Source organism: Kogia breviceps, chromosome 15 (genome assembly GCF_026419965.1).
Source record: "Kogia breviceps isolate mKogBre1 chromosome 15, mKogBre1 haplotype 1, whole genome shotgun sequence".
Taxonomy (NCBI): Eukaryota; Metazoa; Chordata; class Mammalia; order Artiodactyla; family Physeteridae; genus Kogia; species Kogia breviceps.
The window spans coordinates 19,236,012-19,256,956 of NC_081324.1; the positions used below are offsets into that span (position 1 = coordinate 19,236,012).

The 20,945-nt window shown below is 38.9% G+C and overlaps 1 pseudogene; it reads left to right on the plus strand.

The window, feature by feature from the left end:
- The first annotated feature begins 6,483 nt into the window (after positions 1–6,483).
- LOC131742020 (large ribosomal subunit protein uL22 pseudogene) lies at positions 6,484–20,739 on the plus strand (annotated as a pseudogene).
- Positions 20,740–20,945: the final 206 nt, after the last annotated feature.

A 20,945-nucleotide genomic window follows, 5' to 3' on the forward strand; every position in this document is an offset into this window, starting at 1 on the left:
AAAATACAATCTCACTTCTCACAGCCGTACACCACCAACATGGTTCAAGACACCATCATTTCTCACTGGCTGTCCTGCTTTCACTCTTAGCTTCCCTCAGTCTGTTCTCAATATAGCAGCCAGAGAGACTTTATTAATGTGGAAGTCATGTATCACTCCTCTGCTCAAAAGCTCTGATCGTTTCCCCATCTCCCTCAAAGAGGAACTCAAAGTCACTACAATGGTTTACAAGGCTCTGTGGGATCTGGCCCACCCCCTACCATAAATACTCTGACATCAGCTCCTGTATCTGTCCCAGACACTCAAGGCATTCCATCCACATTGGCCTCCTAGATGCTCAGAGACCACTGCCAATCACATTTCCATCTTAGGAATGTTGGACTCACTATTCCATCTACCTTGTTATCCTTTTCCACCAGATGTAATTATCACTTTCTCACTTCCTTCAGATCTTTATTCAAAGGTCAGTTTCTCAGAGAGGTCTTCTCTAATCTCCTGATTTAAAATTGAGCACACAAACACATACTAGCCCCCTCATTTGTTTATCTCCTTTATTTTTCTCTAAAGCTATTACCACCATCTAAAATACTATATATTTTACTTAGTTACTTCTATTAGAAAATTATCCAAAACTTTTTTTTTTTTTTTTTTTTTGCGGTATGCGGGCCTCTCACTGTTGTGGCCTCTCCCGTTGCGGAGCACAGGCTCCGGACGCACAGGCTCAGCGGCCATGGCTCACGGGCTTAGTTGCTCCGCGGCATGTGGGATCTTCCCGGACCAGGGCACGAACCCGTGTCTCCTGCATCGGCAGGCGGATTCTCAACCACTGCGCCACCAGGGAAGCCCTATCCAAAACTTTTAAATAGGTAAAATTTGTTAGCAGAGGCTAACTTGTAGATTTTTGACTGGTAAAGATGCAAGTAACTTCTGGTCTGGTGGGACAGATGAAACCAAAGTTTATGGTTTATGTCCCCATTGGTCATTAACCAGTTCTGTACCTAATCCAGCAAACTTGTCCTAACATTGACTATAAATACCTAACTTCTCAAATGATCATTAAAGTTGTTTTAATATCTTACTTGTTCCCTTATTAATGAGGTGAATATAATCTTTGACATGTGTCCATTTTATAGCTGCAAGAAAGTCATTACAAGATCCTCTTGAAAATTATACTTTAACACTTTGTTTATTCCCTGTCTCCTCACCTTAGACTATAAGCTGAAAGAGGGAAGGAATTTTTGTCTATATTACCAGTGCCTACCACCATTCCTGGCACGTTGTGTGCACAAAACCCTGTAAATTGAGAATTTCACTTGCAGGAATTCTAAATAATCTTGAATATCTATCTCTCTTCCTTCTATTGACTTTTAAACATAATACCATAAATCTCTGCTCTACTTCTATTGCTTTTTCCCAGTAAAGGAGTGGGAGAAGAAAAAGTGTTTGTTTCTATCATGAGACTCCCTTCTTGGTGCAGATCTGTGGTCAGATGAGGTACTTCAGTGGAATGTCTAGTGGGAGAGAAAATTAGTCCAGGAAAAGTACTAACGAATTGTATTCATTGCATATATGAGCAGAGACAGATGACATCAGACTAAACTGAAAGTCATTGACTGGCAAAGAGAAATCATTTTATGGTTTCCAACTCTTTGTTAATGGAAGGAATTTTTACAGGAACTCTGCCTAAGTCATTTCCAACCAAAGTTTTTCTCCTCTTCAACTAGGAAAAAAAAGAGTGAAGAAAACCATCAAGAACAAGAGGAAGGAACATTTTGGGGGTCTTATTTTTCAGGTAATTAACCTAGATCTCTGCTTTGGCAGCTTAGTTCATACCTGCTAGAAGAAAGGATAGGAAAGGATGGATGTGGAGAGAGGAAAAGTATTCCGAAATCCATCCAGACAAGAACTTGAGCTTTTTAAAAAATATATAATTTTTATTTATTTGTTTGTTGGTTTGTTTAGGCTCTGCCAGGTCTTAGTTGCAGCACAGGGGATCTTTAGTTGCGGCGTGCGACTCTTAGTTGCAGCATGTGGGATCTAGTTCCCTGACCAGGGACCAAACCCAGGCCCCCCGAATGCAGAGTCTTAGCCATTGGACCAGCAGGGAAGTCCCAGAACTTGAGCTTTTAAAATGCACTAGGGGGCTTCCCTGGTGGCACAGTGGTTAAGAATCCGCCTGCCAACACAGGGGACATGGGTTTGAGCCCTGGTCTGGGAAGATCCCACATGCCGCGGAGCTGCTGAGCCGATGTGCCACAACTACTGAGCCTACACTCCAGAGCCCGCGAGCCACAACTACTGAGCCCGTGCGCCCAGAGCCCGTGCTTCGCAACAAGAAAAGCCACCACAATGAGAAGGGTGCACACCATGGTGAACAGTAGCCCCTGCTCACCACAACTGGAGAAAGCCCGCATGCAGCAACGAAGACCCAATGCAGCCAAAAATATAAATAAATAAACAAACAAATAAATAAATAAATAAACTTAAAATGCACTAGGAAGGGTCTTGGGGAGTTCTACCCAATAGAAATATAATGTAAGCCACAAATGTGAGGCATATGTGTACTTTTAAATTTTCCAGAAGCCACAATAGAAATAAAATGGAAATTAATTTTAATAAGAGATTTTACCTAACTCAATATACACAAAAATATTATTCCAACATGTAGACAATATAAAAAATTAATAATGAAATATTTTGCACTCTTTCATAATAAATCTTCAAAACCTGTATTTTACACTTACTGCATATCAAGTGTCCAATAGCCACACATGGCTACCATATTGGACTGTGGAGATCTAGAAGGAAGCTATTCCCTTTATGCAGCCCTAGACTAGTCATTTACATCTCTCCTTTTGTAATCCAGTGATACAGCCAAGGATGTTATTATCTTTATAAGGCTAGGTGAAGAGACAGAACTAATATTTATAAAAAGGCCCCAAGAGTTAACAAGGAGCACTACCTTTTATTTTTTTAGATTGCTACAAAGAATAAGGCCTTAGGCCAAACTTTTAATCAAAAATATAGCCCTCAAGCAGTTTCCTCCAAGAGCTTTCTGTTCATTTCATTCTTTTTTTTTCACATTTTATTTTTATTTTATTTGCAAGGAACACATTTTTAATGTTTGGATTTTTTACAGTTTACACTTTTTATTCTTTATTTATATATATTTTTTGGCCACGTGGCATGCAGGATATTAGTTTCTCTACCAGGGGTCGACCCACACCCCCTGAAGTGGAAGCAGAGTCTTTCTCTTTTTTTTTTTAACATCTTTATTGGAGTATAATTGTTTTACAATGCTGTGTTAGTTTCTGCTTTATAACAAAGTGAATCAGCTATATATATACATATATCCCCATATCTCCACCCTCTTGCATCTCCCTCCCACCCTCCCTATCCCACCCCTCTATATGGTCACAAAGCACCGAGCTGATCTCCCTGTGCTATGTACCTATTTCCCACTAGCTATCTATTCTACATTTGGTAGTGTATATATGTCAATGCCACTCTCTCACTTCATCCCAACTTACACTTCCCCCTCTCCGTATCCTCAAGTCCATTCTCTACATCTGTGTCTTTATTCCTGACCTGCCCCTAGGTTCTTCAGAACCTTTTTCTTTTTTTTTAGATTCCACATATATGTGTTGGCATATGGTATTTGATTTTCTTTCTGACTTACTTCACTCTGTATGACAGACTTGGGTCCATCCACCTCACTACAAATAACTCAGTTTCGTTTCTTTTTATGGCTGAATAATATTCCATTGTATATATGTGCCACATCTTCTTTATCCATTCATCTGTTGATGGACACTTAGGTTGCTTCCATGTCTCAGCTATTGTAAATAGTGCTGCAATGAACTTTGTGGTACATGACTTTTATTATTATTATTTTTTAATTAATTTATTTATTTTTGGCTGTGTTGGGTCATCGTTTCTGTGCGAGGGCTTTCTCTAGTTGCGGCGAGCAGGGGCCACTCTGCATCACGGTGCATGGGCCTATCACTATCGCGGCCTCTCTTGTTGCGGAGCACAAGCTCCAGATGAGCAGGCTCAGTAGTTCTGGCTCACGGGCCTAGTTGTTCCACGGCATGTGGGATCTTCCCAGACCAGGGCTCGAACCTGTGTCCCCTGCATTGGCAGGCAGATTCTCAACCACTGCGCCGCCAGGGAAGCCCATGACTCTTTTTGACTTATGGTTTTCTCAGGGTATATGCCCAGAAGTGGGATTGCTGGGTTGTATGGCAGTTCTATTTTTAGTTTTTTAAGGAACCTCCATACTGTTCTCCATAGTAGCTGTATCAATTTACATTCCCACCAACAGTGCAAGAGGGTTCCCTTTTCTCCACACCCTCTCCAGCATTTATTGTTTGTAGATTTTTTGATGATGGCCATTCTGACTGGTGTGAGGTGATACCTCATTGTAGTTTTGATTTGCATTTCTCTAATGATTAGTGATCCTTTCATGTTGGCAATCTGTATATCTTCCTTGGAGAAATGTCTGTTTAAGTCTTCTGCCCATTTTTGGATTGGGTTGTTTGTTTTTTTGATATTGAGCTGCATGAGCTGGTTGTAAATTTTGGAGATTAATCCTTTGTCAGTTGCTTCACTTGCAAATATTTTCTCCCATTCTGAGGGTTGTCTTTTCGTCTTGTACAAAGCTACGGTAATCAAGACAGTATGGTACTGGCACAAAAACAGAAATATAGATCAATGGAACAGGATAGAAAGCCCATGCACATATGGTCACCTTATTTTTGATAAAGGAGGCAAGAACATACAATGGAGAAAAGACAGCTTCTTCAGTAAGTGGTGCTGGGAAAACTGGACAGCTACATGTAACAGAAGGAAATTAGAACACTCCCTAACACCATACACAAAAATAAACTCAAAATGGATTAAAGACCTAAATGTAAATAAGGCCAGACACTATAAAACTCTTAGAGGAAAACTTAAGCAGAACACTCTATGACAAAAATCACAGCAAGATCCTTTTTGACCCACCTCCTAGAGAAATGGAAATAAAAAGAAAAATAAACAAATGGGACCTAATGAAACTTAAGCTTCTGCACAGCAAAGGAATTCATTTCATTCTTGAAGGCAATTTTTTCTAATGATTTAGAAGCATATGAAGGGTTAGATCTTAATACCATGTATTATGCTTTGCATCTTTATGCTTCTTTATTTGGCTTTCTGTAGTCTTTATATGGACTTCCCTGGTGGTGCAGTGGTTAAGAATCCACATGCCAAGGCAGGGGACACGGGTTCGATCCGTGGTCCGGGTAGATCCCACATGCCGCAGAGCAACTAAGCCTGTGCGCCACAACTACTGAAGCCCCCGCACCCTAAAGCTCATGTGCCACAACTACTGAGCCCGCGTGCTGCAACTACTGAAGCCCGTGTGCCTAGAGCCTGTGCTCTGCAACAAGCAAAGCCACCGCAATGAGAAGCCCACGCACCGCAACGAAGAGTAGCCCCCATTTGCGGCAACGAGAGAAAGTCCACGCAGCTACAAAGACCCAACGCAGCGAAGAAAAAAAGAATCTATATAAGCCAAAATTTATTTTGTGGGTCCGCAAACTGCTCTTTTCTCAGTACCTTCATTTTAACCTAATGGTCATAATTGTTTCTAATAATAACTATAATTATCCTTCATATTTATATTAGTTTTTCACACATATTATCTTGTTTGATCCTCAGAGCAATCTCATGAGGTAAATCCAGTTTATGGGGGAAGAGATTATGATTCCCATAGGGTTCAGGGGCTTATCAAGGTCACACAGCTTGTAAGTGGGGGAAAAAAATCAGAACTGAAACGCGTCTTGGTTCATGAAAACATGTTAAACAAAGAGCTTCCTAAGGTGAATTTTCAGATATTTTTGGTGCTGGTTTTACTTTTTTTAGAGACGTAAATTATTACATTATTGATACATCATTGTGAGAATTAGGCTGCAAGAGCATTTCCCATGAAATTTTCTCGGGTTTAAGTAGTTTTGTATGCCTACCAAACAAATCACCCTTTAAGTCTCTCTCTCCACAAGCTGGCAAAGGCAAGGACTGGGAGTTATTCAGGAATGTCTAGTTTTATGTCTGGGACATAGTAAATACATCACATATTTTGATGAATGAATAAATGAATGCAAATTTGTTTCCAGCCTTTTCAAACCTTTATATTGAGGCAATGTAAAAGGGACATGCTATAGAAATTATTTCCTTTACTTTATTGAAGAGAAAATTCATACACAAAAAGTGTTACTCTGGGTCAGCATTGTTCAGTAGAGATATAATCCAAGCCACATACATAATCTTAGATTTTTTAGTAACCACATTTTTAAAAACATTTTTTTAAAACAGTGAAATTAATTTAAACAACGTATTTATTTGACCTAATATATCCAAATATTATCATGTGAATATTTCATAAATATTTTTTAAATTGTTAATGAGCTTTTTCCAGTAAGCGGCCTGAGGTGACCTCTAAAAATGGTTCACCATTCACTTGACCTAGAAAACTCCACAAACATGCAAATCAAGAGGTTCAAACCTTCGTGTTCACTTTAAGAACACTCATGAATCTTCCCAGGCCATTAAGGGTACGCATATCCTAAAAGCCACCACGTATCTGAAGGATGTCACTTTACAGAAGCAATGTGTACCATTCAGTCGTTACAATGGTGGAGCTGGTAGGTGTGCCCAGGCCAAACAGTGGGGCTGGACTCAAGAGCCGGTGGCCCAAAAAGAGTGCTGAATTTTTATTGCACATGCTTGGAAATGCAGAGAGTAATGCTGAACTTAAGGGTTTAGATGTAGATTCTCTGGATATTGAGCACATCCAGGTGAACAAAGCCCCCGAGATGCGAGCTCATGGTCGGATCAACCCATTCGTGAGCTCTCCCTGCCACACGGAGATGATCCTTACTGAAAAAGAACAGATTGATCTTAAATCAGAAAAGGAGGTTGCACAGAAGAAAAAGATATCCCAGAAGACACTAAAGAAACAATAACTTATGGCCCGGGAACCAATGTCGCCAAAAAAAAAAAAAAAAAAAAGTGCAAATAAAAATAAAAGCAGGAAAAAAAATTGTTAATGAGATAGCTTGCATTCTTTCATTCATATGAAGATTTGGACATATGTTGTATATTTAACATTTAAAACACATCTCAATTCAAACTAGCTACATTTCAGGTGCTCAGCAGCTGTGTGTGTCTAGTGGCTGTTGCACTGTGTAGTACAGCCTTGGGCTGCAGCAGAGAACGAGCTTCGCCCTCTTCTCTTCCCCTTTCTCACCATCCTACAAATACTTACTAAGCACCCACCATCTTTTACCAGAGAGAAGGAAAATATCAAATGAGGCTCTCAACCTGTCATATATTTGAGAAACGCTAAATTGAGAGATTGAATACACAAATGGAACACGTCAAACTATACATCTCAAAAGAATTCTGACCCACAACTTCCAGCAGCAACCAGCCAGGAAAGGCAAACCACAATCAGCCTAGAATGGTCAGGACTTGGCCAATGACTGACAGCTTTCCTAATTTTTGCCCCCTCTCCCAACTCAGGATCATTCAGAGAAGGCCAGATATGCTCCCCAAACCAACCATATAAGGTGACCTGATTCTTGTTTTCCTACCTCTAGTTTCCCCATGCCAACAGCCTTCAGGTTCACCTGAAGCCTTCCTTTTTTTCCCCACTATAAAGCTTTCCCACTCCCCTACATCCTCTGAGTCTCTACCAAACACAGGTGATGGTGGCTGACACCCTTGCTATATAGTGAGTTCTGAATGAAGAGCCTCTGTTTATTCTCACACGGGTAGTCTTCATTTACCTCCACAAAATCTTTGATTAGTCTTTTCTTTTTTTTTTTTTTTTTTTTTTTTTTTTTTGCGGTTCTTGGGCCTCTCACTGTTGTGGCCTCTCCCGTTGCGGAGCACAGGCTCCGGATGCGCAGGCTCAGCGGCCATGGCTCACAGACCCAGCTGATCTGCAGCATGTGGGATCCTCCCAGACCGGGGCACGAACCCGTATCCCCTGCATCAGCAGGCGGACTCTCAACCACTGCGCCACCAGGGAAGCCCCTGATTAGTCTTTTCTTAATGACTGAAATAATCAAACTTCCTCTTTTAACTTTCCTTGTGGGTTCAGTTTTTCATTTTATTTGTAACATTCATTCATGCAATGACTATTTCCTGTGTCTTAGTAGGTGTTGGCCACTATGCTGAGTCTTTGAAGGTAAGTAAAGGACCAGAGATTCAGTCTTTTCTCTCAGGGAGCCTAGAGCTCAGCAAAAAACACATACAAATAAATGTTTAATAACATTTGTAATAAAAACTACAAAGGAAATCAGTTACTCGAGGAAATATATGCACTCCCATGTTCACTGCAGTGTTATGCACAATAGTCAATATATAGAAACAAACTAGGTGTCCATCAGTGGATGAACGGATAAGAAAATGTGGTATATACATACAACGGAATATTATTCAGCTACAGTAAAGATGGAAATCCTGCCATTTGTAAAAACATGGATGAACCTTGAGTATATCCTACTAAGTGAAGTAAGCAAGACACAGAAAGAAAAATACTGCATGATCTCACTTACATGCAGAATCTAAAAAAGTCAAATTCATAGAAGCAGAGAGTAGAATGGTGGTTACCAGGAGCAGGGAGGTGGGAGAAATGGAGAGATGTTTGTCAAAGGATACAAAATTACAGTTATGTAGGATGAGTAAATTCTAGAAATCTAATGTACAGCTTGGTGACTACAGTTAATAATAATACCGCAGTTTACTTGGAAACTCACTAAGAGAGTAGAAAGAACTCAGGTGCTTTCACCACACACAAAAAAGATAAACCATGTGAGGAGATGGATTGATTAGCTTGACTGCGGTAATCATTTCACGATGCATGTATATCAAAACATTATTTTGTATACCTTAAATATGTACAATTTTTATTTTTAAAAATAAATTTTAAAAATTTAATTTAAAAATGCACTACAAAGGAAAGTATATTATGATACCTCAATGTTTCAATTTTCATAAGATATGAGTGCCATTTCTTCCCAAGAAAAGACTTTTATTCTGCTATTAAAACTTCAATAAATGCTTGGCAAAACGAAAAATACTGTTTTCCCAATAGATTTGCACACTGAAGATCAGACATTTTTCCTTATTGCCCTGTTTCCTTATCCCTTTTTGCTTATTTCTCATTTTACTTCAAGTGAACACTCACAGATGGTTTCTGGCACTCTTTCAGCAAGAGATAAAGAAAAAGGAGACAAAAAGTTTTCTATTAAATAAAATAACTATAGCTCACTCAAGGGTAGTTTAAATAATTGTTCTCCAAGTTAATGTTTATTAATAACTATTTTATCCAGGCAAAAACTTTGCCAAGCTTTGATCGAATTAAATCTGAAATAATTTTCATTACTGCTGAATTTCAGATAGTTCAAAACCCAGAATCCAGAAGTGTTTTCTTCTCTCCACTTGGGTACCTATTAAAATTTCACTAAAATCATTTTTAAGTCTTGGAAAACTACATCAACTTAAATAAGTGTAAAATTAAAATCAATTTTAATTTTACACTTATTTGAATGCTGTTTTTAAATCATTTTTTCATTAATGTATTTCAATTTATATGGATTTTCTTTGGCCAAGAAAAATAATTAAGTGGAATATTTGGTAAAATAATGTATGAAGTATTCTGAGATCTGGAGCCTAGAACTAGATGCATCTAACTTAATTTACCTTCATGACAGTTTAAGCAGTTTACCTGAGAAATTACTTCAAAAAATTTCTCAATTATTAATGATATATATGTCATTATTATCTTTTTGTCACTTATATCCTTGGACTTCTGATATCTTACTGGTCTAAAATCATAAAATCCAGGCTGACTCAACTAATTTGAAGTGAATGTATAATAGCATATCTATTGACCTCACTTAATGAAACAAAGTCAAGTTTACCTTTCAAAACCATTACTTAAATCGTTCAGAAATTTTAACTGTATTTTATAAAATTTTAATTGCATTATCAAATAAAATATGAATATTCTAATAATATATATTTATCAAAATAAAACTGTGAAAAATAAAAGCCTTTGAATTCTTCAAAGTAAAATAACATCAAACATCAAGGTGCTATTATTTTCAAAAGGGAGTCAGAATTCCTGGATAATTGGAATAGAAGTTACACTCCAAGCAATAACTGTCCAAAGAATCAGTTTTCGTTTACATTGTACCATGTAAAAGATAAACTTTCACTCAGCTTGGCCACAAATTAGATACCTCTTGGTCCCTGTGAGTTTAGATAATTTTATGTCCTCTGAAAAATAACTCCATTTTTCTAAAGTAATATAACCCTTCAACAATGAACAGAAAACAAATAAGGAATTCATCCTGCTATAACGCTTTCTTAGTTTACTGGTTCAGAGAACAATTTATACCACACCTGTGTAAATCGCTGTAAGTGCAAGGACCTCTCTGCAGAATAAAAAGAACATCTTTCCTGTAGTCTGGCTGTCTGTCTTGATCTCACGCAATCTAAAAAGGCTTTCCTCAGCTGGGCCTGAGGAACAAGTTCCTGAAGATCTTGGGTAAGCGATCACGAAGGACAGACACGAGGTATAGCGTTCACCCACTGTACCACTAGGGAAGGAACCACAGAGATCTCAAAGGGCTGCCCATAGGCAGTCTGCATACACATCCCCATCTATGCTCCCTTTTCTCTCACTCTTCTCAGGAGAATAATTTTTTCAAGAATGCCTCTTCCTGGGATTTGGATCATAAATTCATGAGATACTCATACTTTCCATCAGTATGGAGTTTAGTTATTCTTTCCTCCAACTCACTTACATAATCTTCAATTAGGCTGTTTCCAAGACCCTTCAATCTTTAAGTCTCTCTTTTTTTTCCTGCAACATTTCTCCTAACTGCTCTTAATGCATCCTAAGCTCTCTCTTCTCTAAATTCCAGTAGTTCTTGCTGTCAGTGCCTATCATCAGACATGTACCCTATACTGTTTTTGTATGCTTTTTTTCCTACGTGTTTTGCCTCTCATACTGGCCTGGGAACAGGGATATTTACTGTACATTTAGCTGTTATACACAAGAGACCAAAAATACTTGCAGTGGGAAAAGTCATCCAAAAGAATGTTTCCTAAATCCAGGAATGGGGAAGATTTTGCATGGGTTTACCCTGTAGAATTTAGACTATTAAATTCTACTATATGAATTAACTAAATTATAAAAAATAAAAATTTTTATCATAAAGATGTATAATGTATTTAATAAGCCCCAAAGTTCTGATCCTCTAAACAGTACCTTGTTTATGAAAAAAAATGTATTACCTGGAGATGCTGATAGCTCTAATCGAAATCATACAAAGAAACCTGGTCATTTGGACTATTTGAAATTTTCAAGAGGCATTCCCAAAAGTCCAAGATCTTGTCACATTTGCCTCTTAAATGTGTTGAGCTCTTCTTAATTAGGAGTTGTTACTATGAGAGATTTAACCAAAAAAAAAAAAAAAACAGAATATCCTAAGGAAGATGAGTAAAATAAATACACCATCAAACAGCATGAGGCTCAATGAAAATGAACACCCACATCTCTGCATTTCCCTGCCGCTCTCTTAGAACGCTTAGGGAATTTGAGCAGCTCAATCAAGCCTACTCAGCACAGCACCACCAAAGCACAAAATAAGACCTGGAACAAGCACCATTTTTTGTCACACATCTTGCTTTTAGCCAAACCTACTCAAGGAAGTTTCATTTTTAGCAAAATGAACTAACAAACCTCCCCCCAATTGTTTTTTCCAGTGATCAGCACAGCTGGAAATAGCAACATTCTGAGCAGACTCTGGCCCTTGGTGTGAGCCTACATAAGCTGTTTTACCTCAGCTTGCTCATGTGGAAAATCAAAATACTGTATAATAATATCTCAGAGAGCCACTGCAGGGAGTGACTAAAGAACTGATCATATACGCAAAATACATTTTATAAAGTAAAACTCATCATTTACCTCTCACCTGTGAAGCCTGTCCAACACACTCATACAGCTCACTGTCACCTAGCAGTTAGTCTTACCGTAGACATCATCCCAGTTACTTTCCTAGCAATTACATCTGCCTCCTTTCATTCACTTCCAACCTGGGAATGGAAGCCCCTTTGGCTATCAGAGGTAGGTGATCCAGTCAGTCCTTTCTGCAGCAGCCATAAAAGCTGGGGCACAGACATGCATACAAGTTCCTTCCATGGAGAAACTGGTGACTTGGAGCAGGTTGGAAGGAGCAGGTGAGAGAGGTGTCCTCCAGCTCCTCTGGACTCTGGAGAGGATTACAGCCAGCCTCTAGCACCTGCTGAATTAGAAGGCTGGCCCTCAGGCAGCAGCTTTTAAAGTATGCAGATAAACCTCTTGGAGGCGAAGACGGGCAGAAGGGCTATCTTGCCCTCTCCCTCTGCACTGAACACTGGGGTGATAGCCTTGGTGAGTGTTCACTCACCCCTTAAGAATTGCTTCTCAGCCGCACAGCACAGGGAGATGAGCTCGGTGCTTTGTGACCACCTAGAGGGGTGGGATAGGGAGGGTGGGAGGGAGACGCAAAAGGGAGGAGATACGGGGATATATGTATACGCATAGCTGATTCACTTTGTTATACAGCAGAAACTAACACACCATTGTAAAGCAATTATACTCCAATAAAGATGTTAAAAAAATGTCAGATAAAGACACACACAAAAAGAATTGTTTCTTATTTTGCTATAGTCTTGTGAGTCTTGTGAAAACAAGTCCCACTGGCTTTCAGAGCTAGATGTTTAGGAATCAAATCATAGAACAACCATTAAAATTTTTGAATTGTTATATCTAGATAACTCTTCAAAACACACACACAAAATTAAAGGACTCCTTGAAAGGGTACTGGAATTTTATAGTGGAATAAGCCCACTATAAAAATATGACACAACTGAATTTGTTCTATCTACCCCATATTAACTTACTGATAAGCTGAATAGTGTTCCTTCTACAAATAAATGGTACGGCCTGTTCTACATGAATTGTTTTGGAAAGGAGTAGTTCTAAGGATTATCCTTCTCATAAGGCCCTGTGCTACAGAGACTGGCATGCCACTTAAATTCTCTGTCAGTTCTAACGATGTGTCTAGACATGCAAAAAGAAGTAAAAAATTGAAGCAATCAACTACATAATGTGGATAGAAAATCACATACAGCTGAAATATTGAATCGGATAAAAGAAAATAAACTTCCTGCTAGTCCCCACTTTTCACTGTCTGTTCAGACACAATTCTTATCTGGAATGCAATACCTGGGCTCAAAATTGGCATAAACAGATATTTGAAAATGTATGCAATCCATCTAAATCGTTGGTTATCGGTGCATCCTCACTACAGAAATAGGGCCCACTAATCACAACAAAATAAACCTCCAGTTCTCTGTGGTCACGATCCTTAGCCATAACCTAAATTTGCACGGACATTATCCCAAATAACTGGATAGGAATTGGCATTTTGACCAAATATGCAGATTGGATGGACATGCAGATATACCATCTGATCTTTGGAGTTTCAGTTTTTCTACATATTTACAAAATATCTATTAACTAAACCTTTTTCTACAAATACAAAAGCAAGACTGTAACTTCAGCAATTCAGTGGGTTTGATTGGGCAGACAGGAAGAAAAGAAGGTTCCAGGAACCCTACATGTAAGTTATTTCATGTAATCCTCACAAAAATTCTTCATTCTTCCATTCAACAAAAAATGACTGAATGCCCACTATGACAATGCAGTTAAAATAAAAAGAGCGGGCTTCCCTGGTGGCGCAGTGGTTGGGAATCTGCCTGCCAATGCAGGGGATACGGGTTTGAGCCCTGGTCTGGGAAGATCCCAAATGCTGCGGAGCAGCTAAGCCCGTGAGGCACAGCTACTGAGCCTGCACGTCTGGAGCCTGTGCCCCACAGCGGGGAGAGGCCGCGACAGTGAGAGCCCCGCGCACCGCGATGAAGAGTGGCCCCCGCTCGCAGCAACTAGAGAAAGCCCTCGCACAGAAACGAAGACCCAACACAGCCAAAAATAAATAAATAAATATTTTTAAAAAATAAAATAAAATAAAATAAAAATAAAAAGAGAGATGGCCACTCCTCTTGTAGAACTCACAGGGAGATTGACACAGCAAATAATCACCGTCACTCTCAGTGCTCTAATGAAAAGAAATATAATTCTGAGAGTATATGACAAAGGAAAATGATTTAGACTATGCATTTCTCATTTCAGAGATGAGACTATAGAGGTTAAGTAATTTGATCAAGATTACACAGCCAAGGTGTCCTGGAGGTAGGATTCCTTCCCAATCCTGCCTGACTCCAGAGCCCTTGCTCTTTTCCTTGTTTCTCTCAATCTCATTAAGACAGACAACTGCATGAGAAACAGCAAGCCGGAAAGATTCTTCACAGTGAATTATACTTCCCTTCCTTCCAGCCCTTCTAGTTTAATATTTCCTAAAAATGTCCCTCTAAGTTTGAGGAAAAGGTTTGCAAATCCTTGCAGTATTACTTAGTTCTGCTTTTATTTAGATACATTGCACCTCTCTGGCTCCACGCTGGGACTTGATGTGGCTAGCTGAGTCAGTCCACAAAATCTTGGTCAGTAGTTATCATGTGTACTATAAATACCAGGCAGGGGATAATGATGAAAATAGTGCTGAGACTAGAGCAACCACAGGTCTTATGGTAGAGAGCGTAGCTACTGCCCTTTTGTGTATGTAAATTAACATTAGAATTTAACATTCAGTTGATTTCACACTTCCTATATTAGCATTGGAGATAGAACATACTGACCAACTTTTTCACATCTTGGTATGTCACCATTAAGGTGACCGCCTGGTCCAACTTTTCCTGGAACCTTCCTGATTTTAAAACTGGAAGTCCTGATCTTGAGAAACTCAGGCCCAAGCAAACACGGATGGTTGGTCACCCTAGTCACTGTGTTACTCAGGGATTAGAGAGCGACCTATTTATTGGACCATTTATTTTGAAAACACAGGCAAATATACACTTATTTGGTGATATTGCGTAAGTACAGGGGGTGCTCAACGCATACATGAAAGTTCAAAGCATTGCCCCTCATTAGCAATGCATATCTCACTACAGTATGCAAAATAGCAATGAATGTAGTACATTAAATGCAGGATTTCCATCAATCCCTGCATACACGTACACATACACATCTGTAATGCGTTGCCTCAGATGATTTGTTCCTTTGCTATTTATTTTAAATAAAACTGTGCCTTTTGCCTACGCTGGAAGAAATAACCACGAGCTTCACGTCTGCGAAGCATGCATCCCGCTCCACACAGCCACATAATCCAGTACGGTTTTGGCAGACATCATCCCCCCCAGTCCCTTAAAGAACTCCAGGGAACTTTCCCCCAACTTTCCCCCAGCAGCAGCAACTTTCCCCCAGCAGAAAAGCAGGAACTTCTCCCCAATGCAGTAATTACTGGGTGTCTTGATAGAGTCAAACATGGTGTGCTTCTAAACTTCATAGCTACACTATAAAGTTTACCAATTGGCAGGTAAAGTCTCTTGTTTGTTTTTATGTTTTTCTAGAGAAAACAAAGTTAAAGGGTCAAAACTGGTACACATTTAATTCATGATTCTCCACTTAGTTCAGTTTTACCAATACAAAAAGCTGCAAAAATGTTGAATACCAAAGCCAAATTGTTACATTAGTGGAATTCCACAGCTTTGACAAACTGAGAATCATATTATCAGTTTCTTCCAGAGCAAAAAAATTACAATTATGACAGCAGGAGCCCTAACGGATGAAAGGGCATGTACGTGACTACCTGCAGTCATGCTACAGTCCACCATGTGAGCCAGCATCTATTTTCCAATAGGCACAGTTTCCAGATTCAACTGGTGTATTACGTTACCGGTAAAATTCAGCCTTTTGGAATCTTAGCACACCTCCAAGATAATCAAAAGAAATTGTACACAATCAAAAACAGATTTGGGACAAAAGTAAATAATTATTCCAGGGTGTTACAGGAAAAAACCCCATGGCCTGAAAAACATGTTCATCATGATTATTATAAGTGATTAAGATATTTTTCTCTCTTCCTTATGAAAAAAAAAAGTATAACTATGTCAACAACACAATGTTATTTTCTTAGTGTTGCTACTTTTGATATTTGATATAAGCGAAAAACAATATTTAATAACTCTTGCTATTAAAAATAGACTCAAGTCCCCACCTTTACATCCAGCTTCTTCATTCAGAGAGAAAGTCAGTCAAGCTAGAATCATCCTAGAAGGAAGAGCCAGCTTGTCTTGCTGTCAGTATTACTCTTCCTGCTCAATGCAACATACCAAAGGTCCTTTGAGGATTCATGTTCAGAACACGTCTAGGCAAGCAGAGCATATATTGTAGGTTTTGTTATTAATTCAACAGCTACCAATTATGGAATACTTAATGGGTACCAGGCTTCGTCTCACACAAGCTGCATAAATTGTCATAAATCCTTACAACTATGAATGGTAGCAATTGTGCTTTTTTTAAATTTTACAGATAGGGAAACAGACACAGAGGGTTGATTAATTCTGCAAAGATCACCCAGGAGGAAGCAGCAGCAACTGGATCAGAGCATGAGTCTGTGGGATTCTGTCCATATATCCATGTATACAGCACGATGCTTCGAAGTGTTAAAACACAGCATACATTAATATTTTGCTTCTCTCAGACTTCTCTTTAGAAAACAGAAAAGTTCTACATTTTATAAAACACTGGTTTTTGTTTTGTTTTATTTTTTAAGTGTGGCATCAATCAGTCATCCAGGCTATTTTTCCTGTGATATTTGAAATATTTTAAACACTCGACACTACAATAAAAACATAAATAATACATAACACAAGTTGACATAATTTATGTCATAAAAATAAAATCATTTTGTTTGGATGCATCCTAATGTCTATGAAAAATCTTAGGAGTTGGAGGCTTACAGCATTCTTTCTTGTTACTGTTTTGTTTTTATTATTCTCATTTCCTTCTAAAAACCACTTGAAGGTGATCAGAGTGTTAAAGTCCAAATAAAATAAGACAGCTAAGTTTTTACAACTGTAAAATGACTCGAAATAGATGCGTTAAGTATCTAGAATAAGATGATTATGGAAGTTAAGCACTAAATTTAGTTTTGAGTTTCTATCAGTTATAGAAAATAGGTAAACAAGTGAGACTATAATTCTCAACATCATTCTATTAAAAAGCAAACAAGTTCCTCAGAAGAGTCAAATCTTTTTCTGACAGTAACTCTTGAAAGAGATTTTTTTAAATTACTACCACTTAGTGAGTGTCCACTCTGTGCTAGGCCCTGGCCTTGGCAGAACACATCTATTTCCTTTTAAGAAGAACAAACATTACTTCAATCTTTCTAATAGGCTTATGGAATAAAATAAAATATCTTTGACTACAGTTTTTTAATTGAGTCATTCTTCAAATGAGTATTTTTTAATCTGCCTTCAATTTTTTTTAAAAAAAAAGAAGATATAGCATTAACTATTTATTAATGCAGGAACAGCATTTCTGGAAATTGAGACAAAAGATGATACAGCCTGACAAGGTCTGATGTCTGAGGAGCTGGCCTAGTGCAGGAATAGAATGAAAGAAAAGGAAGAAAGCTAATCCTTTCGCCAGCTCTGTGAAATATCAAACACCTGAGGTAAGCCTTTGACATTTGCAAGACTACAGTCGGTTCAGAGATGAATTACTTAATATGTTCCTGCTTCATGGCGCTCTTTGTTGCCCAAAAAATCCCTGATATGCAAAAACTAATGTTAGAATTCGGTAGTATTGCTATAAATTCTCATGGGTAGAATCTGTCATCCTGCTTTTGTTTTAAATAAGCTGATGCCTATTTTGTAACTTTAAGTAGGTAACATTCACTTTAGAACTTGAAAATATAGACTGTTTTTAAAATGGGAAATATGATTACTTAGGATGCAGCTTATAACGTTGCTGTAGGTAAACTCTGAAATTTGCCTTTGTATTTTATACTCCCCTTTGGTTTTGTTTTCAGTATTTAAGATAAGCAAAACCTACTTTCTGTGATTCTTTACTTCTTTGTGCTTTTTTAAATGAAATGAAGCAATTACTAATAAGGCATTTTCACTTTTATATTTTTTGTATTATAACATGTTTATGTTTAGATATAATCGGTCATCCATTACAATACTTGAAGGAACTCAAACTTAAGAGTTTTTGAAGACCACAAATGGATTATATAGAAATAAATGGAAAATATACTATCCTAGAATATTAAATATATACATTTATGAAGCAGTTAACTTATGCTATATTTACATATATTATGAATGTGATTCAGAGTGTCTAGTTTCTGGTGAGAACCAAGACAACTTCTTTGCTCTTGGGCCTCTGGACTCCTCCTTTTCTGGGTTCTGTAAATGTTTTCCTGCTGTGTGGCTCAGTTTCTGAACTTGCATGTTTTCATCTTGTATTAGGATGCTTACTACAACAGACAAAAAACACTTCGCTTTTCATGAATTTGCTCAAAGCTCATTTGGAGTCATTATTTGTAACTGATTTGGGGGACAGTTTACATTCTCCAGAAATCACACTCAAATACCTCCCACTGCTTATTCAGAACCAAGGTGGGCCATTTTTCTCTTTAAATGGAACACAATGAATCCTCCCCATACATGTTATATTTTGGGGACCAAGGAAACAGTCCCTCCCAGACCTCTTCCAGATGGAGTCTGAGCTGACACTGGTTTCTCTCTTTTCAGGAACATGGAATCCTAACATGTCTAGGTAACCCAGTCAATTCCACTCCTCAACTGGTGTTCGGCTCAGGGCCTCTCCATCGTAAGCTATTCCATATCTGTCCTCTTGAGAAGTATGCTCCTCACATTGCACTGAGCTCCTCTTCTGTGAGTCCCATAACTTAATTCTATTGTATTACTTTCAATTTTCCTGAAATATCAAATGGCTGGTTTGAGAGAACTGAACACTATCTCACAGCAGTGCCATGTCCGTGAGCTCATTTCTTCATGTTCACAAGCTCATTCCCATTGGTCAGTGTTTCTCAAAGAGTGGTCCACATATCAGAATCTCCTGGTGAGTTCATTAAAAATGCAGACCTCCAGGCCCCACTTCTTAAAATCTTTCACTAGTAGGAATAAATCTAGGTGTGTATTTTGTTTTGCTTTTTTAATTTCCTAGAATGAATCCCAGTTTATCTGTTTACAGTGTGTCTTCAGGAAAGTTACCTAAACCCTCTCAGTCTCCCTGAGCCTTAAGTCTTGTCAGCTGCAAAATGGGAAGACTAAAAACTATCATTCAGGCCTATTTGGTGTAACCTTAGTAGGCAGTTCATGTTCAGTTCAATAAATGATAGATTTTCGCTTTTGTTTTTGTTTTTTTGCTGGATTGCTCTTGGGTTTGGGGGTTTCAGAGGGCTTCCTGGTGACTATGGGCAGTTCATACTCAGCAGCCTTTGCTGCCTGGGAACTGAAATGAAAAGAACAAGGCCAACAGTTGTTCTAAATCCCTCTATGCACAATAAATTGTTTTAGTTAAATTTAACTTATTTATTTATTTATTTATTTATTTATTTATTTATTTATTTATTTATTTATTTATTTGTGGTACTCAGGCCTCTCACTGTTGTGGCCTCTCCTGTTGCGGAGCACAGGTTCCGGACGCGCAGGCCCAGCCACTCCGCGGCATGTGGGATCTTCCCAGACCGGGGCATGCACCCGCGTCCCCTGCATCGGCAGGCGGACTCCCAACCACTGCGCCACCAGGGAAGCCCTATTTTTTACTTATTTTTTTAAAAACCAAGAAGCACAGGGCTTCCCTGGTGGCACAGTGGTTAAGAATCCATCTGCCAATGCAGGGGACATGGGTTTGAGCCCTGGTCCGGGAAGATCCCACATGCCAAGGAGTAACTAAGCCTGTGCCCCACAACTACTGAGCCTGCGCTATAGGGCCCCCGAGCCACAACTACTGAAGCCTGTGCGCCTAGAGCCCATGCTCTGCAACAAGAGAAACCACAGCAATGAGAAGCCTGCGCACCTCAACAAAGAGCAGCCCCTGCTCGCTGCAACTAGAGAAAGCCTGCTCACAGCAACAAAGACCCAACACAGCCATAAATAAGTGAATAAATAAATCTAAAAAAAAAAAACACCCAAAACCAAGAAGCACAGCGGGTTGCTGATTTAAACTCCAAAATGAGCTAAATAATAGTCATCAGTAAACAGCAAGCACTTGGCCAAGTACACAAAGGGGCTGGTTAAGATACTAGCTTTTAACTTTATGCGTCAAGTTAACCAGGCCACAGGGTGCCCAGATATTTGGTCAAACATTATTCTGGCTGTCTTGGGATGAGATTAACACTCGTATCAATGCACTGTGAGTAGACTGCCCTCCACAATGTGAGTGGGTCTCCTCCAACCATCAGAACAGGACAAAAAAGACCAGCGTCCTCTGAGCAAGAGAGAATTCTCCAGCACACTGCCTTCAGACTTCATCAGCAACAACGGCTCTTCCTACAGCATTCCACAGCAGAATGCGTTCAGATTCAAACTGGAACATCTGCTCTCCTGGGTCTCCAGACTGCCCGTCTTCCCACCGGAATTGCAGCAATGGCAGCCTGCTGGCCCACCCTGCAGGTTTTAGACTTGCCAGCTTCCATTAATATGTAAGCCAAGTCCATGGAATAAATCATATATATATATAATATATAATATATATAGTCATATAATCATATACACACACATATCCTATTGGTTCTGTTTCTCTGGAAAATACTGACAAATACAGAGGCCTTAAATAACAGGCCAGGTCACAGAGCCTTTCTTCTGTAGGTGACGGGAAGATTTTTTTTTTTTTTTTTTTTTGTGGTATGCGG